The sequence below is a fragment of the Anarhichas minor genome, unplaced genomic scaffold (assembly GCF_050575085.1).
Source record: "Anarhichas minor isolate MPS153535 unplaced genomic scaffold, ASM5057508v1 ptg000025l, whole genome shotgun sequence".
NCBI classification, from domain to species: domain Eukaryota; kingdom Metazoa; phylum Chordata; class Actinopteri; order Perciformes; family Anarhichadidae; genus Anarhichas; species Anarhichas minor.
The window spans coordinates 6,140,731-6,157,949 of NW_027466471.1; the positions used below are offsets into that span (position 1 = coordinate 6,140,731).

Consider the following 17,219-nt stretch of genomic DNA (forward strand, 5'->3'; position numbering starts at 1 on the left):
ACAGCGTGCAATAATTGCCCCAAAGTCACTTTGTTCCTTTTTTTCAACAGCGAGGACCCTTGCAAGCCAATTCTGAGTCATATTGAATAAGATTGTCTACAGAGTCTTTATGACTACTCATTAAAACACACTTTTATCATTTGTTATAATATAGCACACTCCTCTCCAAATGACATCATTAAACATAATTCAATCTTTACCTCTTCTTCATGTGTGCTGGTTTTCCTGATTTATCCCCACTTTTATTTCATTTTCTCTGCCGGTCCACAGCAACTGCAAACTGCTGCACTGCCCCTCTGTGGACGGTTATGGAGCTGCATAGTTGCCAACACAGACAACTGCAAAAAAATAAATAAAAAAACAAAATAATAAAAAAAAGTGTAAAGATCACTGAAAACCAAACCGTCCACTCAATCCGAATTGATCTACAATATTACAGAAATACAAACAGACAGCATCAACTTTGCACAAATGTTGCCAAGCACAAACATTAGGCACATGCACGCAGGAGCACACACACTCAGAAACACACTGCTCTCTGTGTGTATACACGCATAGGGCAATTTAGTAAATGTCATCAGGTCTGCAGAAAGAGAGGGAAACAGGCCTGCCTCCCATCTTTGTATTGGGAACACAGGTGAGATTGATGAGTAGCGTCTGTTTATGATATCGGTTATTCAAGATGAAAGATGAGGGTTTGTAGAGGGGTTCCTCCCATTCACTGTCATTGATTTACACACACTAACACACACACACACACACACACCAGAACATACCCACAGTGAGTGTCCTTGCTTTGTCAATAGTCAAGGTTATTTCATATGCAGTACAATATTTGACTAATACGGTGATATCAAACACAGCAAATCAAAATAATACTTTTGGTCATGATGGGCAGAACAAGACTGACTTCTTAAGGGACATGTTCTCACCAGACACGCAAGTAAGCACTGAGCGGGCATCCATCAGTGAAGAAACTGTGGTTAAAAAAGCAATAAAAAATTAAAACAGAAAGGAAAGGCAGTCAGGGTAGAAAACGAAGCACTCAAGCCAGAGCCAATTCTGTTCTGGTGAATTAAAACCTCAACCTCTTTGGCATTAACATCCACGGAGAGACAAGTGCTGCGGTAAGTGAATGTGTTGCCTGTGTTTGTGTCAAAAGCCTGTTTTTCTTCCTCGGCCAATTAGGGTGACTATGGCACAAAGGCAGCTAATTTTGTCAAGCTCCTGTAAATGGAATGATGGACGCCGACTTTTGAGAGGGGGGGGAGTGAATGCACGCCTCGTGGTTACCCAGCAAGGCCTCCTTCATTAAAACTTCTACTAGAGAAACGCATGCAGACGGACAGACAGTCGCGGTGAGAGAAGGATGCACAAACATTCCCTATTCAGGATGAATTAAAAAGCCACAAAACAATACTTTTCAGAAGAGAGCATTCATTATGTTGCCCTAATGCAACAGCATAAAGCACGGGAGCCACAACCTATCAAGTGCAGCAATTTGGCTTTTTTTCACTGGTGCTGTTCCGTTGCTATAGGGTAATTTGTAGCACTCAGCGGGGCAGGGTAAAGTGAATCAAGATTAATTTACATGCAGGCGAACACTTAGTGCAGAGGTAGAGCGGTAAGCAAACGCGCCGTCTCTGCGGCTGAGCGGAAAGAAGGCAGCAAGGCAGTAGGTGGTGGGAGGGGGGTGGGGGGGAGGGGTGTTGGATAATTAAGGAGCATCAAATGTGATTGCTGAAGGTAGTTTAAAAGGCCACAACATGCCGACTGTGGTTGCTCTCAGAATGCAGCCTTCGCGTTTCAGTGGAGCTGCATTGACGGACGCATGGATTCTAAGAGCTGGCCGGCCACTCCAGGTTCAGTCTTCATTAGCTGTGCTTTAGCGTCTTCTCCTCTAAGCATATTATTCCAATACATTAGTATGTTTTCATTTAGGGAAAAGAGTGCCGCGCTCAGTACTGCGCCGAGCAAGACGGCATACTCGCCATAGCCCTTGGAAAGAGTCGAGGAAGCTCGGCATGAACCAAAAACAGCAGAGGGCATTCAATTGAAACGCTTGATTTGAATAACACATCGTCGCGCATCACGGTGACACGCAGACAAAGAGTCCCCGAAGACGCGTGGTTGAAGTGACAACGCTAACTTGGACAAACTGCGGCGAACATTCAGACACAAACGCAGCTACAAGTGCGCCGAGCAGAGGGGAATGAAAATGCTAAATGAGCTGTTTGAGGTGGACACGCATCTCGGGGACGCGGTGGAAGCCGAATCCTTGGCCCGCTGAACAGACTTAACATATCAGAGAAAGAGAAAGAGATCACTGGGATGGGATAAAAAGAGAATAGCTGGTGGAGTTCCTCCCCTCTATCGCTCAGTGGTAATGGACCCTGGACCAAGTCTGTGGCAGGGGAATCTGATCAAGCGCGCTATCCTGGAGACACACACAAAGTCATTCTGTCAAATCTGAATAAACACAAACACACATCGGTTGGACTGTGGGGTGCAGCTTGGGGATTTGGGCCGAACGTCTGGCATATTTGGCCATCTCAGATCTCCTGTCAGGGCCTGAATGCAGGATGACAGCAAGAGAGAGCCCACAGCGTCTGGAGACCTGTCTCCATCTATGCATCTCTCACATAAACAAATTCTCCCATCGCTGTATTCAGACTAGCCTCTCTGCTCTATTACACACAACACACAGCTGCCACAAGCACTCAGACACCCAATCAACAACCACAGAGAGAGAGAGGGAAGGGAAAAGGAAAAGAGAAGGGGATGAAAGCAAAAAGGTGGGGGGTAGAGAAGGGGCAGCAAAGGGAGATGGAGGAGAGAAGAAAGCGAGACGGGAGCAGCGTCGGGGGAGATGCTGAGATGAGAATGTCGAGGGGCAAGGCCAGCGCTCCGAACCTGTGCTCAGCGTTCTGTCTGGCCGAGCAGGAACCTCCTAAAAGCAGGACGACGCCGCCGACCGGCGTGGATGAAAGAGAAATGGGCTCTGGGGATGAGGGATGCACCGGGGCAGGAGTGGGGGGCTAAGGGTTGCAAACACATTGAACGCATGAAATATTAGGACCACCTGCTCTTTCCATGAAATAGGCCGAGCGGGGAAACGCAGTGGCTGAGGCCGAAATGCCAGGAGAGTGATCCGGGTGTTTTGTGTAATCGGAGGGATCGGCCACAGCGGCTCAAGTCGTCAGCACCATCACCTCTTAGCAGGAAAGGACTCTGGTTGGATCACAGATCACAGATATGTCTGTCTTTTACATGTTTGCTTTGGTTTCTTTTAACTATTCAGGTACAATCCACATCAGCTGGAATGGACAATTTCAGGTTACAATAGGATTCCCAATTGTAATTTCTACAATACTACAGAGCTCACGCTTTAATCTGGGAATTTTTACACAACTCTTTCTGCTAGCAAAGCAGATAAACTGTGAAGTCGCCTTGAGACAAATCCTGCACCTGCTCCATGTTTTTTTCCGTAGGGTTTACATAGCTGGAAGTCTTTCTATTGAAATAAGATTGTAACTAATTATTTTTATTCTTGATTAATCTAACATTTTTCTGTAAAATGGCCTTCGCTATGTGACCTTCAAAAAACTTGTTTTATTCAACCAAAGGTTCAAAATCTAAATATATTTAGTAAATAATGAATTAAAAGGGAAGAAAGTCACTAACTTCAGAGGTGGAAGCTGCAAACGGTTTGGCTTGATGGGCGTGGCTAAAAGCTTGCTAAAAAGTTACTGGGGGCCATTCATGGAGAGCAGGAAACGATGGATCAAGCTCTTAACTCGTCAAAATACACACGACTGTCAACAGACTTGTATTCACTGGTGGCAGTGGCTTGTGGTGGTAACATGTAGGCAAAGTACCAACGCTATTGTTCAGGAAAAATGCACGTTTATCTGTCTGGTCAGGACGGACAGCACTCCCCCTCGTGTGATATTGCAAAAATGAATTCACAACAATTTTTATTGACTCGATATTCTCATCTGTTTCTCTATATTGTAATTTTTCTGTGACTACTTATACTGACTGTATATATGCTGTTTCTTGCATGTTTTTCTGTACTGCTTCCTGCACACTAGCTTTCTGTACTACAGGTTACGCAGGCCAGCTATTTTCTATCATGTACATTGATCTGTATGTTTTTCATTTATTGTTCAAGCAGTGAAATAAGTTGACGGCATGTATGATTTTGATGAGTTCACAGCTTGATCAGACGTTACACTGCTACATCGTTTCCTGCCCTCAACGGATGATACCCATTAACGTTTTAGCTTTTAGGCAAACAAGCAGCTGACTATTCTTAATTTGATGTCCCACCTTTGAGGTGCAAAGTTTGTTACAATCTAAGATAAATAGGCTAATGATCGTTAATGTAATCAAACAGTTATTAGAGGCACTCATGGAATGCGTCTTGTTCAATCAAATAGGTTGGTCAGAAATAACTGTTCAGCCTAGTCAGCACTAGGCTTACATGAAAAATAATTTAATTTAATTTATATAATAAAGAGTGGCTTTAGAATGGTGTTACTCAGAAAAAAGCCATTGTTGCAGTTTCAAGCTTTCGTTTTTACTTTAAACCATCATCAGGAGTAGGTAGAGGTGACAATAATCAATATCAAATATCAGGTGCGCCTGTTGTTTCCAGTCACCTTTACTTGTTCTTGATACATTATAAATAAAGGGATCTCCTGGTTTCTAGATATCGACTCAACTGTCCAAAATTCTGCTCGAGGACGGATTTCCTTTATTCCATTTTAATTGCCCAAAGCTATAAAGTTTGTGTCGATCTGATTTGTGTTCAACCTTTGGTTGATTGGTAACTTGTTGAAGATGTCACGGTGCACAGGCCTTTGGGTCTTGTGAGACTGAAAAGGACAAGAAGCAGTGTGTGAGGATTTGTAATGACTGAAATCCCCTTTCTGAATCCAGATATACGGCAGGCAAAGAAGCACTTGAGATTTTAGCTCGGTAGCAAAGTTAAAACGGGCAGCACGGTGAATGTGATGTGTGGACTAGAACGCTCCCAGAAACTGTGCCGTTCGGCCAGATTGATCTTCCTGCCACATCACAAGACACCCCTCCTCCTTCCTCCGCATCCCGACTTTCTGCCCCCACCTCTTCTGATCAGAGTATCGATCCCTGGACCAGTCGATCGGTTGCTACTCTGTGATCTGGGCCGGGCCAATTACTTCAGTGAGTAATAGTGATTAGTTTGTGTCTAGATCAATCCAGGCGGATACAGGCGAAGAGGCTGAGGACGGGGCCAGGGGAACCACTGACTATTCACATCAGCAGCACATTTGTGAAACAACAACAGTGTCATAGAAGGATCCTGTGCTTAGCATCTTGAATGTAATTGTTTCATCATGCCAACCCTCCACAGAGTACACATCTGTGGACTTGCGGGTAAATTCAAGACCGACCGAGTTTCTAGGTTTGCAAAAAGTTAAAATGTTGAGACTTTTCTACACAAAGAAACACTGCATCCATTTTAAAGCCCCCCCCCCCCCCCCCCCTCTGCACACACACACACACACACACACACACACACACACACACACACACACACACAGCTAGTGCTTAAATCTCAGCCAGTGGCATTGGTTTGACATTGTACAGGTCATTAAAAGGTAAACTACTAATGTCGAAGGCAAATCTATTTATGTTGATAGTATTCATGGGCAATCTTTCCATAACATTGATCAACACAGTTTGTCTAATAGGAAAATAATAAACAATTACTCCTGCAGACGAGAAGGGTAATTGATTTTCTTCTGTAAATTACTACCGCCATCAGCCCCGCGTACACAGAAAGGTGATCATCTGCATAAAATCAATGGGATATGATCCTATCTGTATGATAATCATGGACTGTAACCAAGGAGCCTTCATTAGGTTCGGGGAGAGAGGGGAACGTGGAGGGTACGACGGAGAGAGACGGAGCGAGCAGTACGACTTCAAACAGATGTGAAGACAGATGTCCCCTTAATGAAGATCTTCAACATATTCGTATTTCAGAAGTTAGAGCATGATCCGAGCTCAAAAATCAAAGATTGTAACAGTAGGATGCTTTGGACCGGATCTGATCACCATAATGTGTCTCCTCATTTGTTGCGTTTCTCTTGAAAGCTGCAGTCACACTGCAGCCAAACAATATGACGCCGTATGAATAATGTGAGAACTGTACGAACCCCTGGAGTAGTAGATATATGAGGGCTGCGTTAAATCTCCCTGATTAATTTCTGATGGGCACTCACACCACCCCTGGTGTTCCCAGCCAGACACTGACTTATGAGGATGAGGCCTGACTGTGTGCAGGCCTCCGGATCAATATGGCCACCTATATTAATATCACCACATACGTCAACGGGTGAATATCTGCCTGCAGTGGGGTCGAAGAAGAAGGAAGGGATATGACTTACTAACACGGTTTACTTAGAACACAACAGAAATATTATATGTAGCCATTCTCTCTCTCTCTCTTCTATGTGATTATTGGTTATTTGTTAAACAATTAAAATGATCTTTGTCTGTTTGTGAGAACACTGTCACAGGTAAAAAGAATTTGGTAGCTTTATCAACCTGGAGTGAACGAACACATGATATAGATATTTTATAAAGCTGATTTTAGCATCTTAAATTTGTTTAAATTTGTTTCAGGCCAACAACATAATGAATCCACAAAGGCTTCATCATTTTCACCCCAAAATGTAATTCCTGGCCGTGGAAAGTGCTTTGAAACAGCATTTAGACCTAGATGTTATACAATTTAATTTACGAGAAAGTATTTCAGTGTTAACAATTCAGGATAGAAAAATATCTACGTACGAGGATATAGTCTTAGAAATACGTACAGCTATGTAGAACCGGGTTAACGCACACTTTTGGGCCCCTATAGCACCGAGAGAAGCTTTACGGAGCGCTTCTATTTTAACTGGTGCATCTTTTCTAGCCTTTACGGCACTCGTTCAGCAGTCCACGAAACACAGACCAATTACATGCGTTGTAAATCACCTCACGTGATGCTACTCAGCCAATCAAATGTGTGTATTCCTAAAGCATCGTGACTGGAGTGAGACATACACACATGTAGGGGAGAGAGACAGGCAATGTGAAGCGCCACTACGAGACAAAGCACAAATGTTTTGATTCATCCGAAAAGAAGGTAAAGAAAATAAACAATCTAAGAGCCCAATATGATCCGATCCACCAGAATCCTAACACGTTCATTCACTGGCAAACAATGTTAACAGAAGAGAATAGAGCTGAAAAGTGGCTTCCATAACCACAGACATAGATATTGACATCACTTCACACCTGAATTAACTGAATTTAAAGCTGCAGGGCAACTAGGCCACTTCAATAAATATGGCACTAAATCATCATGCAAGTTAGATATTATTGTGATGTTCCAGACCTTTGCATGAGGACATTTTCTCTAACTGGACCTCGTTGAATTGTAATTGAATACCCCTGTCCTATAGGCTCACTCTGTCCAAACACCTGTTAAGTGCAATGACTAAAGAAAACATTATATTTCAAATAGAGACCCAGTAAACAGCCTGTACTACCTGCCTGCATAAAGTTTTGGTAATTAAATATATATTTTTCTAATTTGTATTGAACAATATGCTCCACATAAAAGACAACATCCCCCAACAAAAGTTCATTGTTTAGAAATTTGACTGAGGACCACTCTGAGTCCCGAGCCCAGTTCTTTAGCGTTTCAGTTGTGCTGTAGACGTGCACACAAATTTGTGATTTACTAAACCAAACATGACACGGTGAACCAGGGTGTCTGGGGCAGATGCCGGCTTCGAGCTACTGAAACAGTTTGCAGACAGTCATCAAGGTCTGCCCCGACATTTTAGTTTTGTACGGACTATAAGACGACTGAGACGGGAAGTGATGGGTTCGACACTGAAGCACAACCTGCAGCAAGACCGAGAGCTTTTAGTGTGATTACTCCACTGTGGCTCCAAATCTCTGTGAATCACCGTCCACCTCTTCCTGTCTATTTAGAAGCCAAACACAGACACACTGTATAATGAATCTATTTTAGGCACCGACGGCACTCAAGACCCTTTTCATTCTGTGTTCACTGTGGGAAATGTGGTATCCAATATTGTAAGACCCTAAAACCAAATAGAGGCCTTTTCAGTAATAAAGGCTTCGGGCTTTTAAAGCTGAGAGAATGAGTAGCTGGACACAAACCGCTAGAGGAGGCTTTCAGTATATTAGCTTCTCAAATCAAATCACCGTGAAGGGAAGACAGAACCAGCATTTAACATAGTAAGGAGGCCAGGACACAGAAGAATAAAGTGAATGCTCTGTTTGAATCTGTCCTCCCTTCATAGATTTTAATGGCTATGGTAAAGTGAAGTGCGTTAACACTTGATAACTACATTAGCGCGGGACTATTTTTTAAAGCACAGAGAGGGCTCAGCCCATTTACCATTTCCATTACTGCTGTAAATTGCACGGAATGAAATCAAAACCTCTGGCACACTCAGACCATAGCCTGTTATCAAGTTATATTGATTTATTAAGAGTAGTTAATTTGGCACAGTAAGTGCAATTAAAAGAAGGCACAGACTGATATGAATTGGCCACGATGCATAGCCAACACATCACCTCACACCGAAGCCAAGTTTACCGGTTTGAATTTAGTGAATATACAGAATTATAGTTGGTGAAGAAGTAGCTTCGTCCACATTGATGTCTTGCTTTTGTCATGAGCTGGAACGCTGGGATCACTCAATACTAATCAACAGGCTGGACACGAGCTGGTCTTTATCACTTTGTCCCCTTTATATGACTCCCAACCTTGGCTGCGCGACCAGTTGCCTGATTTCTCATTTTGTTGCACTGCGACTGACAGTGAGCGGCTCTGATTGAGGGGATCCATTAGGGATCAGCCCGAGGAAAGCCGGTTTGATGGATGAGACCAGCAGTCACCTTCAGAGCTTGCTAACAACACCTGTATCCTCTCTGTCACACACACACACACACACACAGACACACACACTTTTGCTGACATATAACAATTCACACAGTGTGCTGTGTAGAGAGTTAGAGACAGAGATTTAAAAAGATAAAAATCTATATTGTCTTATTAGCAGTCACGGCTCGGTTCAACCTGTAGCCAAAACTAACAATGTGAAATGCTAAGGAGCTACTTCGGAAGAAAAACTCTTCAGTCAAAGCCTGGTTTCCTTTGAAGAGACACCTGACGGATGAAATAAGTTTTGCAACCCAAGTCAAGCAACACAAGTAAACTATTTAGTGTGAAGCAATTCGAGGAAGGTAAAACTGTTTTGATATTTTATCATCCAAAAATATTAAGACCATTAAGTCGAAAAGTACAAACGTGGTCACACAATCCCTGTATTATACTGTATATGTAAAAGTATGACTAATAAGAAAGCAGAAGAGGTTTGGTATAGTCTCTGTGGCGGTGGAGGGAGCATGTAACAGCAGGCATTAGAAGAGTGTGGTGTCACCTGCTTAAATAATGGTGCATAAGTTGTTAGAACGTTTTCAGATCAGCTGACAGTCAGCTGTGTGCACGACTAAACCGACCCACCAGTCACGTGATAACAACACACTGTAACAGGTTGGCCTCGTTTAAACAGCCCCTGAATAAATCATCATGGTATATATTAAAAGCAATCTTTATTTCCCCTTTATGTGTCAGTTGTTTTGCCCACTCAGCAATATACAGTATGTATGTAGAAACTCCTGTATGTGTGCAAGTCTAGTCTTCTCTGCGTCTAGCAGGCTAATTGCTCTCAGCAGTATTATCTCATTATGGCCCATCAGCATCTGACATTTAAATACAGAGCTGCTAAAAGCCTCTCTGCTTATTCAGTATTAACATTATCATCCATCACATCGTCCAGAGAGGCAGGGGCCTTGGTCTTGTTCGCTCCTTCTCTCCTGAATCCCAGCTCTTGGAGCGTAGGGGTCATTATTTTCTTAAAACCACCAATTGACGCATTTAATAACAACAATCTTGTTAATAGCTACGGTGCGAGTATTGGCGAAAGGGGAGCGCCCAATCCTATCGCACGGCGCCCGTCAATGGACATAGTGTGAAACAAGGAGGGGATGCGGAGATGAGTGCAGGTAAGCAGGGAGGTGAGACAGGAGGATGAGAGACGGAATGGTGAGGAGGAATGGGAGAGGGTGAAAGAGAGGGAGGGAGGTCAGCAGAGCGGTGTTAAGAGAGGGAAGGTAGAGCCTGATGGGCACCAAATGAACAAATTATGACGGGCTCCATTTTGCAGGATGGGGGTCACACCAACCCCCCTCCCCCCTCCCACCCTTCTCTCTCTTCCACTCCTCCTCTCTTCTCTTCTCTCTCTGACAGTTCAATTTCCCCCTCTCGCCTCCCTGCTCCTGCCTGCTAATTGTGAGTGAAGCCTTATCATTGGGCCCCCCATCCACCCCGGGTCCGAGGCATCGCGGCGTCTGAGAGAGGAGACTGGAATGTCAAAATGTTATCCGAGACAGCAAACAGCCAGAGAGACGGAGGTCACACACAATAAGGCCGGACGTTCATCTGGATGCAGGAGGCTCAGGCTCGCCGCCCCTCACAGGATGCACGGACAGAAAGGCGAGGAAATGCTGCAACAGTGCATCGGTGGAGAAAATGTATTTCATAAATTTTTCCCTTTTTTTTTTTTTTTTACGTATGTCTTTTGTAAGTTTGCGAAACAAAATGATTGCCACGTGTTTTTTCTACTGTTAAGCTCCTTGTCAGTGGTCTGAAAGGTTGGCTGCAGAGAAGGGTAACCAAGTGCCAGATGTCAATCAAAGACAATCATTAGAAAACACCTCCATTACACCGGGGGCAATAAAAATGATTCTGTTCTAAAGCATATTGGATTTTGAGACTAAGAAAATCAAACTCCAGCATTCACTGCAGGAGCGAATTCTTGGAGCTGGATTGATTCACATGCTTTGTGAAATAAAAAGCCCCACACACACATACACACACTCCTCTACCCAAATCTTAGCTGAGAGCACTTGACCCTCGTGTGCAAAGTGGAGCCGAGGCATGTTATTTACCGACTACAGGAGGCCAGCTATAAATGGCACCTGAAGATAAAGCTCATCTCACACCAGTGCTCAGCTCTCTGCCTCTACTTTGTCATTCGAAATTGAAGCATTGCCGAAGAGCATTTGCTCACGGTTTCCTTTTTACACCGCGCCGTCCCCTCCGTTCGTACGACACAGAGACTGAAAGACAAACAAGCTGGGAGATGTGAGGCAATCTTAGGTCTGTGGGGGAGCAGCTGGCTGTCGGATAGGTTGGGATTTAAAGTGCTTTAGTGGTCAGCTGATAGGGCTGATCTAAGGTCAGAATAATCTGACTGCAGTAGGAACTATGAGGGGAGCGACACAGGACAGAATCACTGACCCCAGACGTCCCTCATCACAGAAAGCTAGATGGAGGGTAAGAACGGGATAGAAGGGGGAGAGATTCAGAGCAAGAGAGAGAAAGCGCTCATCTATATTCCAACACTGGTAATGAAGGTTAATTCATTGGTTAAGGATTAACAAGGTGCAAGAGTATGATAGGCAAGCAGTTGCCTTCTCGAATATAGGTTTAAATCAACCCCATTATGGGTGATGTAATTTCAGCTCCAGAGCCCCGCCTAGTGGGAAAGTAATTATGCCACGACTTCAGGGACTCTTTTTAAAGTAAAACTACAAACCTGCGGTGCACTGACACAATCGGGAGGTGGTCCATTCATACGTCAGCTAATTTCATTGTGGCCTTCCTTCAGTCAGTCCCTTCGGAAGTCCCACAACATCTCACGTTGTGCAATTAAGTCTAAACCTATGAAGTGTTCGGAGGGATTAAATGCACTTACCTTTACGTATTACCTACTTTATTATAAAGTGGCATTTTAAAAGACATTGCTCATGCTGTGTCCACTACACATCAGCTTGACAGGGCACAGCAGGGTGTAGAAGATCCAGGACAGCGTTAGATTCAGGCTATGATTAGTAATGACTGCTATTTATAGTCAGTGAGTTTGAAACTGCAGTGATGTTTTTATAAGCTCTTGGTTTTATTGTCTACAGAGAATAAAGTATTGGATTATTGAAATTTTAGGTTAGGATGTTGATTAATGTAATAGATACAGATCATTAGTATTAATATTAGTACATTTGACTACATTATGCTGCTGATCTTAATGTAGGTGACAGATTGTATTACGTAAGAATAATTCAGATCATTTTTATTTAAAAGTACTTGTTTATTCAGCATTCAAAACATCTATGAAATGAAGTGTCCAAAAACGTACACACCAAAGATAATCTAGGGGGATTTTTTTCAGTGTGTTGTTTCGGCTAAATGAAAATTTCAGAGATTTATGTAATGATAGGCATCAATGTCAGAAGTGTCATTTTCATATCAAACCCATTTTTCTGGAAATTAAAGCTGAGGTCGGTGACATTGGAGAAACCAAGCAAGAGTACGCTAGATTTAAAAAATATCCAACTGAAAAAACTTAGCTCAGTGTGTCCAACTCTTTTCCAATGAAAGTAACTAGCAGCTCTAGCTCCACAATTTGCTAAATCTGCCCCGTCTCTTCAGGCCTCCCTCAAAATGATCGTTATGAACATACAACGAACATGGCTATTGTTGGTACTTGCAAGTTGGCACCTTGGAAAGACTCTGATGCTGTGCAATGAGTGCATGGGCAGAGTTCTCACAGGTAGAAAGGTAGGTAGGCCGTCCAATCGTTTTACTCGGCTTAAATGAAATGCTTGGACGGGCTTATTACAGTCCTGCGACAGCCACCGATACCGACTTTTTCCTCTTTCTGTCAGTCAGATCATTTGCTTTATTGATTGCTGTGGGGATGTAAAGAGAATTTCACCAAATATAACAAAAAAAATGTCTAAAATAAATGACCTATCCTAGCCTTAAAGAGAAGTGTGATTTCGTATACATATATGATGCAGGCTGTGGCAAACCAAAATACACAGGTTTAGCTACATCAAAGTCAGTAGTACAAACGCATCAGGATGGGGCGCTAATGGTTAAGGCGCATACCATATGACTGTAATGTTCCATGTTCGATGCCAGCTGTGAACCTTTTTCGCGTGTCATACCACCCCCCCCCCCCCCCCCCCCCCCACACACACACACACACACACACACCCTCCCCGTAACCATGTTTCTATAGAGCCACTGCTGTCAAATAAAGGCACAAAAGTACATTAGGGCTATCCAAGCAGAAAAAGAAAAGAAGAAAACGGTTTCTTTTGGAGGGCAAAGCAAAGCTTTGATATTGAAAACAGCTGGTTTTAGCTGCAGTAGTCTTTGTAAAAAAATATATTTAAAAAAGCACACTCTAACCCAGTGGTTCTCAAATGGGCGTACGTGAAGGCACTCAGGGGGTACGTGTACCCCTGGGGGTACGTGAGATTTAAAAAATATATATTTAAAATTAGCATCCATTCAAAAATACTTGAAAAATAGTTATTTAATAAATATTCAATAAAATATAAGTGTAAGTTCATAAATTGAATTTTATAGTCAGTAGGCTATTCAATTTCATTATCCTAAACAATGCAATCTTCAGTGTTGACAGTTTAATAAATCAGACACTGATGATCTTTTTTTCAACCAAAAATGCTTTGCGCTGCTTAGGGGGTACTTGGCTGAAAAAATATTTCACAGGGGGTACATCACTGAAAAAAGGTTGAGACCCACTGCTCTAACCAACCGAACAAACTGAGAAAACAAGAAGTGAATCGGCACATTCCGTTAATAAGTAGGTTTGATCTCTGTGTATGAGAAATAAGATGGACCTGACCTCCAAGGCAAGCCCAGACTAACTAATGACGGCCTGAGCTAAGCTAATATTTCATCATCAGCTAGCCGGTGTTGGAATGATCTTGATGCCATTAGCAGACTAATGGCTAAATACTCCGGCACTGCTAAAGAGGAGCCAGCCACTGACACACTTAGCATCCGCTGGCGCGTTTAGCGTGGACATAAATGAGCATGTGAAATGGAGACATGAGAGGGATGGGCACACCAGTGACCCCTACATATATACATGCACATATATACCGACACATACACCACCACACACACACACACACACACACACACACAAGCACGGACATGGTGACCCCTACACGGTTGATAAGACGGGAGCTGATATGCGAGTCAGACGGAGCCACATTTGTAAAAAGCGATAGCCAATTACGGCAGCCCGGGCTGGGGGATAATAGCCTGCCTGTCAGGCTCTGTGTGCAGTATGTGCACACACGTGTGTGTCTGTGTGTGTGTGTGTGTGTGTGTGTGTGTGTGTGTGTGTGTATGTGTGTGTGTGCGTGTGTGCCTCAGCACGTAGTATCCAAGAGTGAATAGCAGGTTCCTATTCTCATCTATTTGCCCTATATCTCCATTCCTTAGATATTAATTTCAGAGCTGTGCTGCAGCACAGGGCACAGGTCGTTAGTGTGATTCATCTGGGCGTCATCCAAAATGGGCGTGCAAAAGATGGAAAGAGTAAGCCATGTCTACCAAAATGGGAGACGCATTTCTGTAAGATTTCAGCACCATGGAATAATGGGGAGGTTTTTTTTACCCATAATATTCTCTATCCATGCTTAATATTACAGATGACGCGAGACACTGGGTGAAGCAGAACATAAAAAGGTTGGATAATGTAAAAGATTTGTGAAACATAAGGAACGTATTGTAGAGCATCAGAAACTACTCTCACGATCACAGAATGAATAACATATTACTGATGATATATCATGCCCTACGCAGATACTGGCAAAATCTCCGTCATAGAGACATCGAATGAAACGCAAGAGGGAAAGAGGCGACAGCAGGGACACTGGTTTGAAAGCTCAAACATCAGTATTTGTCCTGTATTTCCACAGACACATGATCTCCTCAAGGACTCGGCCCCGTCAGCCACAGTGGCCAACCACCTGAAACAGAGGAATGATAGACTATCAGAGGAAGGGAAACTGTTCAAGGGAATTGTGTGGATTTAGTGGTCTAGTGCTGACACATGGCTTTGAGCATGGTAGAAAAGCACTTTAACTCTTCAGTGCTTTTATCGCACGTACACACTCCATAAAACAGGGGGCCTGTGTCGTAGCAGCGGCTCACACGGTACAGTAACACACACACACACACACACATTACGCATGCATACCGTTCGCTCACAAGCAGCAAGGTTGTCGGAAGAAACCAACATCCCCTGATGGCAATCAATAAGACTAGGTTGACAGACTGGGAAAGATTGTCAAAAAGGCTTTTTGAAACTATTGCAACAGTTTGAAGTTCACATCATGGGCGACATAGAACTTCAATAGTTTTACGTTTTCCACAATATCTGCAGAACGGTTCAAGCTGTCAGCTGTTATTCGTGTGACTGGATTGCACCTAATGGATTTGACCTGACCTGTTCTTTCAGGGTTTTGGGGGTTTTTATTCCACTAAGAGCAGCAATCCCGATTTTGCTTTGGTGTCTGCATTTGTAGTATTTGAGCGATAAACTAATTTCCAAGTACACATGCGCCCAACCAGACTCCTGTAAATGCATGCTGTCCCTGCAGCTGCCATTTCATCATTTCCATCAAATCAAACCACGGTGAAGGTAAAAAAGACAAACCTACAGAATTAAAAACACACCACAGATAAATATTTATAGCATCATTTGACTGAATTTAAAATAGTTCTCTATATAAAAAAAAATTGATTAACGGAAAATGAATTATTTTTCAAGGGCTGGCAGGGATACAAGTGGAGGAATTTCAAATCTATTCTGAAGCTGTAAATGGTTCGCTCTTGTTGTTCATATCTATTTGTATCGTGACGCTGGAGAAAAATGGCGATGCCATGGTGGATTAATAAAGTTTTGACAGTATTATTTTTCATCAGCAAGCCTCTCCTTGTATATTTATATACATAATTCATATGTACTTAAAGAAATCCCAGATTGGGGCCTTAATGCTGAAAAACAAACAATGAAGTTAGAGCGTATCCTATGCCATATTCCCCTCTCCCCTATTCATCTCCGTAATAGAGATGCAAGCTCCGTAATGCTCGCTGGGAGCCAAGCATGAGATTGAGGATTTCTCACACACCATGCATTATTCATAGTCCAGAGCAACAGAGTGTGTAAGATGAGAATTACACAGCATGAAGAGAACAGGGGAGAGGGGACTGAGGGGGGAGACGGGAGGAAGGAGAGGGGAGCAAAGGTGAGAGACCGTGTGGAAGAGAAAGAGATAAAAAGGAGAAGAGAAGAGGGCGAGATAGTGGACACTGTCAGACCTCCATTTCCTATCCCTCTCGGGTTAACCCCAGGATTGTTTTTCGGGAGTTTGTGCGAACAGTGGGGTGGAGGAAATGAATATGGAACCGGCAGCCCCAGATAGCTCCACCAGATTGGCACACAATTTGCATTTGTTAAATGTGCGTCTTGCGAGTTGGTTTGTATTCCGAGCACAAACCGAGTAGTGAGCAGGAAATTTCAGGGTTCTGTTATGATTCGTGTCCAGCCTTCGTTCTTCATAATGAAAAACAATGGGAAGTGAGTCAGGGTTGGAATTGATTTGTTTAACAATGGAAATGAACAAAGTAGGAGGCACGGACCAAAATAGGGAGGCATGCTTTCTTAAATGAAAGCTCGCGACCAAGAAATTGCAAGATTGTGGCTGATACAATTTGACAAATGTCTTCTACAGAATGATATAGAGCAGTTTTCATCAGAATAATTGGTAGATGGCTAAAAGAAATATAGATATTTCATGTCCATTACGGTGCAAAAATATGCGAGGCTGGCCAATAAACTCGGTGCACTGAAGTTACAGCTCAAAAAAGTTCTAGAAAACAAAAAACGGATCCGATTGTACAATGAAAAAAGTAATTTATCAGCCACCATTTCCCCAATATAATTATTAAATCAAAGCAGGATAATATGAAATAATAGCAATACAATTTTAGTTATTCATCTGATGACCCCATTTGCTTGGTCTGAAAGCCTTTCTCAGAAGAAGACTAATGTCATTAGTTTGCAGAGTTAATGGAATATTACATTTTATATATATTTTTCCCTTTCAACTTAAATACTCATGCGAGCATGTGTGCTCCTACATGTACGCGTCTCCTCACACGCAGCCTTAATGACACGAATGTGATGGTT

The 17,219-nt window shown here is 43.0% G+C and overlaps 1 long non-coding RNA gene across 1 annotated transcript in view; it reads right to left on the reverse strand.

The window, feature by feature from the left end:
* LOC142957350 (uncharacterized) overlaps positions 1-17,219 on the reverse strand; it is a 24,081-nt gene continuing 6,862 nt past the window's right edge. Inside the window, exon 3 of the long non-coding RNA XR_012956103.1 lies at positions 1-338. This is a non-coding gene — a long non-coding RNA (uncharacterized LOC142957350). The remainder of the gene's footprint in view (positions 339-17,219) is intronic.